The sequence below is a fragment of the Porites lutea genome, chromosome 14 (genome assembly GCF_958299795.1).
Source record: "Porites lutea chromosome 14, jaPorLute2.1, whole genome shotgun sequence".
NCBI classification, from domain to species: domain Eukaryota; kingdom Metazoa; phylum Cnidaria; class Anthozoa; order Scleractinia; family Poritidae; genus Porites; species Porites lutea.
The window spans coordinates 18,478,526-18,487,138 of NC_133214.1; the positions used below are offsets into that span (position 1 = coordinate 18,478,526).

The following is an 8,613-nucleotide window of genomic DNA, read 5'->3' on the forward strand; positions in this document are numbered from 1 at the left end:
GGCCCCACTTTCTTAGGTTTTTTTTTTTTTTTTTTTTTTTGCAAATGGACGTCTCTTTCTTACGGAAGTCACATCCCCTTCCCGAAAAGGACTCGTGTTATCCTAAACTAAGTAAAGATAGTGCGCTACAAACACAAAAAAGCATTAACTTCGACATGTTTCTCGTCATTTAAATCACTATAGCTGTAGAATGATTCTCGTAATTGTTTGCCTGAAGAAGCCAAAGCCACGCCCATATTACTCTCACTCAGGGGTTTAATTCAAATTTTCGACGAGCATGCCCGTCTCTTTCATATGTTCATAGGGAGGTCACCCCCCGCCTCCTCTCCCCGAAACAGACTCGTGTGATCAGAAGCTTGGTAAAGGTAATGCGCTACATAACACAAACAAAGCATTAACTTGCTGGAGAACAATACAGCAGGAGTAACAGAGGGATTGACTTGACAAAAGGAAATAGCGATGAACGTGACAAGTAAAACACCACAATAAATTTGTACAATGGAACAGCAACACAAAAGGCTCTCTCATGTGGTGCACCCATTCAAACCACCCTCTTCATATTACCAGTCAACAAAGCGTCTTTCAGACCATACACCTTAATATATTTCTCGTAATCAAAATTCCCTTGTACAAAACATATCGAGACAACAATTTTTTCACTCTGCTAGCACAGGACTGTTGAACTTTGAAATAATTCAGATCTAAGAATGCAACAAACTAAATCTCTGAGTGATTTTATGAACACCATAAATTTTTGTAACCCAGACAAGTCGGTTCCTTAAATGATCAAATTCACACTTTAAGTATTTTTGTTTCAACTTATTTCGTCCTGTCACGTTATATTTTTCTTTGCGTGATGTACATATCCCTAGGAATTTTCTTGTGGGCAATGAAATGCCACGAGGGATTTGTTAAAAACTGAAGTATGTAAATAAGCAAAGAAGTATGCAGACTATGCGTCAATTAAAATTTCTACTTAAGAAACGAGTTTTTGTTTTATGACGTTGGTAGGTAACGGGATTTTTTTGGTGGCGTTGCTATGTTAACACCTGCTTGGAAAGAAAGCACTCATTTACAAAAAAAGAATGCCTGCCGAGCTGTCTAACTTACAGTTGCTTCTAGAACAAAGAATGAAACTGATTGAAGAGAGTAGAAACTTGAATGTTATACTTAACGTTTCAGTGGAAGAAAGTGATAGGCAAAGGGTTCAAATCTACAAAATAAACTTTTAACAACGTTCGAATATTTAGCCGCAGCTACACGCAGTTAGTTCAGCTTGATTACAGTCCCCAAACAAGGACATAAAGCCACGAAATTTCATTTTACAAAGTACTCAAAACAGATGGTGCCATTCGAAGTCAGTACAGATGAAGTTAAGAGGTTTCAGTTCGATGGTTTGTCCAATTTCTACCCCCTTGCATGAGTGATTATGAGAGGAAAGGTTAACTTAATATTTGAAGTTAAATTTTGTCATGATGTTATTCTAACTTTTGTTTGAACATCAAGGTACATTAACATGATTTTAACTTTGAAGAGGGTGACCAAAAAGCGGAGTAATATAAACATTTAACAGATGTCTTACTCTTCCTGAAGGTTCCCATGTTGTTGATACTATAACGTGTTCTTACAAATAATAATGGTCATTAAAATGAAAGCCGTTGTTTAGTACATTAACTGCTGTGGTGGGATAGATAGATATATTAAAACTCTAAATAAAGTGGTTCAATAAGTATTTGTCGATCAAACTCAGAAGTGCGACAGATAAAAGCGCGCACTGAGCAGTAAGTTTTCAGCCATAGCATTTATTTGTTATGCTGTATCAGGTGGTTCTGACTTAGAAGTCTGTGGATGAAATCCTAAAGTGTGACAATTCAGATTTTACTGTTTAATAAGGCCGGTGTACAAGGTGATATTTTTCAGTCTCTGGATGAAATCCTAGGTGTGACCCTTCAACAAAAGCTACTGAGCAGTACTTTCCGGTGGCACTGTTTAAATACTGTTCAAGATTCTGTACAAGTCTGTGGATGAAAACTTTGACCATATAAATAAAAGTTGCTGAACAGTACTTTCATTTGGTACTGTTTATTATGCTGTGCAAAGTGGTTCTAACTTTTGAGTCTGTGGTTGAAATCCTAAAGTGTGACATTTCAGATGGAAGCTACTGTGCAGTACTTTCCAGTGGTACAGTTTATTATGCTGTACAAGTGGTTTCTACCTTTTCATTAAGTGGATGAAGTCGTAAAGCCTAATCATTTAGATAGACGCCGTCCGACTTACTTATTAACAGTACGTTTCTATAGTATATTTTATTATATTGTACAAGATGGCTATGACTTTTAAGTGTGAATGGGTGAGCAAAATACTTACTGAATTTCTGTCACTTACAAAGTGTTTTTTGTTATCATAATTTGTGCATTGAATAATCAAGTTTGAACCTTCACAGAATAACCAGCGCAATATTTCAGCCTTCACGTGATGTAGCTCGTTACATTATACAATAGTGCGTTAAAATTGTTTAATCCGTATGTGGTATACATTCCTTGAAGTGTGGCCATTTGAATAAAAGCTATTAAGGCTTCTAACGGTTCTTTTCATTACGCACGAAAAATGGTCTTTATTTTGGAATGAAATCCTACAGTATAGATAATTAACTGGCGTACAAGTCAAACCCAAATTTTATATTTGTGATTTACGATAATCTTATGGGTTCAATACAAAACTATGAGAGTTCTTTAGCGTTATTTCTTTACTTGGGTAGAGTTTGATTTTCTTGGTTACTGCATGTATTTACCATTGACCCTCTGCTTGAACAACGACTCTTGGTTGATTTGGTTCAGTAGAGCCAAATGAACTGATTTAGCACATGGTCTAATCACTTTCATTTGTTAATTTTCCAAGTCTTATATTCGATCCTTGCTTGATCATTCCACGACATTTCGGCGCCGACGCTAGGTGGAACCTGATTCATTAACAGGTTAATTTACTCTCTGACGAGCGTTAATGAACTTTTTCTTACGCTTGAGTACCGAAATGAAATACTGTTAGTGTTGATACTGAATAGCATCAATGAATGGACGAGATCACAAAGTGTGACCATTCAAATGAAAAGTTGGAAAGCAGAATCGCTCAGAATCTATCACGAGAATTCTTGCCACACGTTTGTTAAAATTGTAAGAGAAAGGTTTTCTCTTTCCTACTAAGGCTTCAGCAACACCATAGCATCCTTTAACTAAGTAAAGCAGGGACAAAAAGCAGGCATAAAAGAGAATTACTTTGAGTGATTTTCCGAGACAAAAAGCTAGCCTTAATGGTTTCGAGGTACGAATAGAGTACTCAGTTAACAAAACTTGGGCATTTCTGCATTCTTCTTTTGCAAATACATGATAGGATATTATTAAAATGGCAGCCTCACCATAAATGATTTTTAGCACTCTCTGCTCCTAAATGATTCGTCACTTTTACAAGGAAACAGGTTTTGTTTCCTAGAGTACTGAAAGGCTTTGGCCGCTAGCTGTGTTATTTGCAGTTTTAAAACTACTAAGAAAAAAATTGCTTGACCTGGGCAAACACGCTAAGACATTATTCAGTTGGTATACCGACACAATATCGACTCTCATAGTTCATGATCTACCATAGCAAGTTAAGCTCTGGAAATTGAAACTATATTGGGTCTTGGTACTGAAGCGGCTCCTGCTTTAGAACTTCAAGAATAATTTTTTTTAAGTAATGCTTCCAAAACGCTGTGATCCACCACATGGTTCCATACACAGTATTATGAATTAATGTCACCACTGTAATTAACTACCAAGTCTATGAGCCCTTTCACTTCTAATGGCGGCCAAAGCACTAAAAAAGATCCCGGGTTTCTTTGTGTAAAACTCCTAGGAGGAAGATAGCACTATGGAAACCTTCTGCCAAAGAAGTTTCATTTGAATGTTAACCCAACAGGATTTTACCCTCAGATACAGAAGTTAGAGCATGACAATAACTTTGTATGGGAATGAGGGTTAGGGGTTATAGTAAAGGGTTAGTAATCCTATGAACTCGTTCTTTCTTCTTAATAATTATGACTTTTTTCGTTTTGTTTCCAACAATTTGAACAACGCATTTTTATGCACCCTTAATGAAAAATACTGTTATTCCTGCCTGTATATATCGTCAAAACCACAGCAACTTTCAGTTTTGAATAGGAAAGCTGTTAACCAAAATTGACAGGTTTTCCGCCAATCTTTTCACAACTATTTTGGGGTTGAGGCAAGTCCACTGAGTTAGCCATAAGTTTTCAGACTTGCTTACACAACATGCGATCGTAACGTTAAGAGCCACTATCATCATTATCGCGCATCAATTACCAGGTGAAGTAAATTGTTTAATTAACGGCTCGGTAATGAACTGTACTAAATACGACCCTAACAACGCAAGTTTCACCAACGGATTAAGCAACCAATAAACATAAATCAGTTTATTTCTCCATGATAATCTACTACCGAAAAACAAATATCGCAAAAACGTCAAGCTTCCAAATGTGTACATTTAAACCAAACTGGCACTGACATAACGATCATAGGTTTTAAAATCACTACTAATTTCAACAATAATTCCTGCAGACTTCAAAATGATATAGTTGTACTGATTTTTTCATAAATGTGCAAAAACGCCTTTAAAAGTACAAACTCATGATCTTAAGTAGAATTCTTTGCGAGAAGTTACCAGCTTTCTTTTTGCGGTTTCTAAAGAAATCTAACGAAGAAAGAAAACTATTTCATACATTATGCATTAACTGAAAGCGGGACTCGAATAAATTAGGTTCTCTAACAATGGCTTTCAGAGGTTTAATCACCCTAGGTTGCTCACGACAAGCTGTTAAAGAACTGTGATAGGTTTCGATCCCAGATAGAAATCACTTATTCCAACGGGCTTTTCGACCTAAAGGTTAAGAAGTATATCAGTGCCGGTTCTCTCGAATTCTAACCGGTTGCACGCGTGTTTATATAATTTTCTTTTATATTGGTATTCATAAATGGAACTCTTTTCATCCGCCCAAGTCACGCAAATTATGGTGATCGAATGCAGAATTTCAATTCAGTCGTTCAATTAAATCTTTTTCGTAGTTGAAAATTGAAATAAATTCAGTTAAGTAAATAAGTGATTTCGTTAAAAGTTTCTTAACGGACATCTTCGTAAGAGTGTTGAGCTCCCCATAAAATACAATGATTGTTCACAGATTGACTAGGATGAGATGATGATAACTTTAAGTGCGATTCAGTGTATAAGATGTACCTACTTTACTGCAGTAGTTTCAATAATAAAATTTAAACATCGCATTTTCAAAGAATCACTGCAAAGCTAGGGCACTGCGACAAACCCTTGACGTTAAATTGCCACCCGCCAATATCCTGTGAATAACATGTGTGCTTGAATGTCTTCTTACAAAACAATCTGCTTTGTTGGGGTCGAAAAGTCCCTAGCTTTTTTTCTGAGTTCAAATAAAGGGAAATGGTGATCTAACCACAGTTGGCGCACTCTTAATCTTGTTTACGATGTTATAATGAGTTCATTTAACAGACTGGGCATTGATACTGTGCCGGAGTGAACTAGTAACGGCACTTCCCACGAAGGGCACACTTAGAGGTGAATTTCAACACTCGTCAGTTTCCAATAAGTCAGTTTCGCTTCTCTTTTTTTTTTTTACTAGAAATCGATACTTACTCAAAATTCTTATTTCGGTTTTCATACCAAATTGTTTGGTATATTCCCTAACTTATCTTAGAAAAGAAAATCAGCGTTAGTGCACTTTGCATAACCAACGGGTGTTGACTTGTTGCTACCAGGTAGAAGGCTTTGTAAGCGTAGTTACATTTTCGCCGAATGCAAATTTGGGTTGAAATTTTGCTAAGGAAAGTTAATAAAGGAAGTTTCAGTGTAAAGGACTCAGGGTAGAAACCGCAACTGTCACTAAAAGATCTTAAAGGACAATTCTGTGGTAAACTTTGTAAATATGTACTCTATACTTGAAACACGTAATATTTGATTACAGGGTAAACACATTTGGGAAAAGTGATATATCATTTTCACGAAAATTGCTACACGCGCTATAAATCAATCTCGCTGCGATTCGAGTGATTTTTACACTACAGGTGAAATTTAAAGGTGATGTGGTAAGTTAAGGTGTTAAGAGTTTCGTGCCGAGAAAATGGGATCGTGAAATTAACGTACTTAATAAATCATAACAGAATTTGTAAGTATGTCTTAAGCTATACTAACCTGAAATTTCTCGATATTGAATTCCGTGTGTACTGTTTCGTCCCTCTGGTCAAAATATCGCCTTTAAAAAAGAAAGCCAGGAGTTGTTGTTTCGAACTAGACAATGTCTCAATGCGATTTCGAAACTTTTTAGTGTTGATCTATACGCCTCTTAGGTAACTAACAAAACGCCGACAATTACATTGTATTAAGGGATATCATTGTTTCGTAAGCTGGCGTCACACCTTTTGTATACAATACAAACAACATTTCGTACTTGTTAATGTATTCACACTTTTCATGACCAGTACTAACCGCATGAATTTCAAAATCACGCGATACTGCAAGATTCTTAAGTCGCAAATCATGGAAGAAGCAATCTTTTTACACCAAATGAAATCACATGGAGAAAATTTGATTTTCTCCAAAAGCGCGGGAAATTACATTTTGATTTGTGCTGGTGGGACAGGCAGGCTGTTTACATATTTGAGATGAATCGGCCTTTTATTAAAAGCATCCTGGCGTAAAGAGCCACCGCCAGTTATTCTAGAGCAAATTCACCTTAATTGATACAAGAAACAAAGTCTTGAACTTGCTCTGCTAGGTAAGGGCTAGATGGTTAAAATGGCTAACCAGATTATGTAGTTGCTTGTACTGTAGATACTTATTTGACGGTGTTTACGCAACATCAGCTAAAATCGCTACGAACTTCTTTCTCGAGCAAAAAAAAAAAAAGATTTTCAGATTTATGGCTAAGTTCTGAAATCAAAGGTTTTGGGGAGGACAGAGGCGTTACGTAAGGATTAGAGACACGAATTGTAATAACGGAGATTCTTAACCAATAAAGAACTCCTCTAACCTGTACTGGTTCGGTTGTACGCTCACTTGAAAGTTGTCAAGAAGTTTCTTGCGAGGGACTTTGCTTGTTTTCAAAAATGTGCAATATGGAATTTGAGTAGAAGATATTTCCGTGCTTCAATTTTTTTTAGCCCGTTTCCTTAAAATATATCTTTTAAACAAACGAATCCGGGCACGTTATTGTTAGCATGTACTATTTTTGTGAGGCATGCTCAGTGAACCTTAAACTAATTCCATTGCAATCTGTAAACACTTGTTGAGTCATGTTTTGGTTTAGGGATCCTGACACAGTTATTGTATATTCGGTGTATATTTTAAAAGTGAACTTTGATACATTAAGAGAGAAATCGTGTAAGATTCCTCATTGTATCATGCTAGAATTTCTTTAATCCGAACTGCACAATCATGGTTCAACGTCATTCTTCCTACTCTTTAAAGTTAGGAATTTCACCGAGGATAATCAAAAAAGGCATTTACGGTACCCGCAAAACCGTTACCTCCTTAATTGCATGCAACTGAGGAATACGAACTAATAGTGTACGTGAGTCTTTTGTCCTTTTCGCTGGTTACTCGGAAATTGGCAATTGTTTCACTTGTTTAGATTTCCGCTGATAGGATATCAGCGTATCAATTCAGTTACTTGCACATTCGGAACTATATTTCACAAATTCCCAATTAGGACATGACACCTAAGACTTTCTAGAAGTAACCATGTTAGCATGAATCCACTGTTTTCAGGGAAACCACGAAGTGTTACGACTAGGTCTCTTCAATTGGCAACGTGCTCCGGGGCTTTCCGCTCGCTTGGTTTCCTTTGAAAGTTTATCAGTGCATGGAGCTTTTATATAACTTTAATACAATCAATAAGACCTGCCAGTGTTCCAAAGGCTCCTTTATTTCTTCCTTTGTCACTTGTCAATTAAGTGAACTCCATTTTCGTTACTCGGCGTAGTGTAAAACATGCCGTGAGGAAAGGAGGCTCCTCTAAAAATAGACCCGGGTCGTCCACGAACTTTCTTTGAACCCGGCAAGATCACTGAACTCGAATGGCCAATACATCGATTACCGCAAAATGCTAATATTATTTTATGTTCTGAAACCGAACCTCATGAGAGGATCATAATCCTTAGTAATCCTGAAAATACCCGAAACGGCCATGTTTCAAGTGTATTACTTTATCGGACGCTCGTGACTAAGTCTCATGAACTTGAACTTGAGGTAATTAATTAATGGTAATTTTTTGTCCTCCCTGTAAAAATACTTGTATCTATACTTTTGGAACTTTGAGCTTATTGGAGATATTTAGACACATTTGCATTTTAAGTGGAAAAGGGTCTGATTTCAGACCGATGGAACCTAAAGAAGAAGGTTTGTCGGAATTGACAAAAGATTCCGCAGTCTTTGTGTCTTTTACATACACGCATCATTACATTTCAAGGGCTTTAGCAAATACTGTTTAATGAAAAAAGGCGCCTTTCTACAAAGGAATGAGAATTGCGAAATTGTCTATTA

The 8,613-nt window shown here is 36.6% G+C and overlaps 1 protein-coding gene across 3 annotated transcripts in view; it reads right to left on the minus strand.

Annotated features, from left to right (window-relative positions):
• The window catches only part of LOC140925175 (doublesex- and mab-3-related transcription factor A2-like), a 34,880-nt gene extending 27,644 nt beyond the window's left edge, over positions 1–7,236 (minus strand). For 2 of the 3 annotated variants that reach the window (XM_073375137.1, XM_073375131.1), the window contains exons 1-2: positions 7,103–7,236; positions 6,265–6,325 (exon numbers count right to left, since the gene is read on the minus strand). The gene's annotated coding sequence lies outside the window, so the exon portion shown is untranslated. Of the gene's footprint in view, positions 1–6,264; positions 6,419–7,102 lie in introns of those variants that run through there. The other variant, XM_073375134.1, reaches the window with a different exon arrangement.
• Between the last annotated feature and the right edge of the window lie 1,377 nt (positions 7,237–8,613).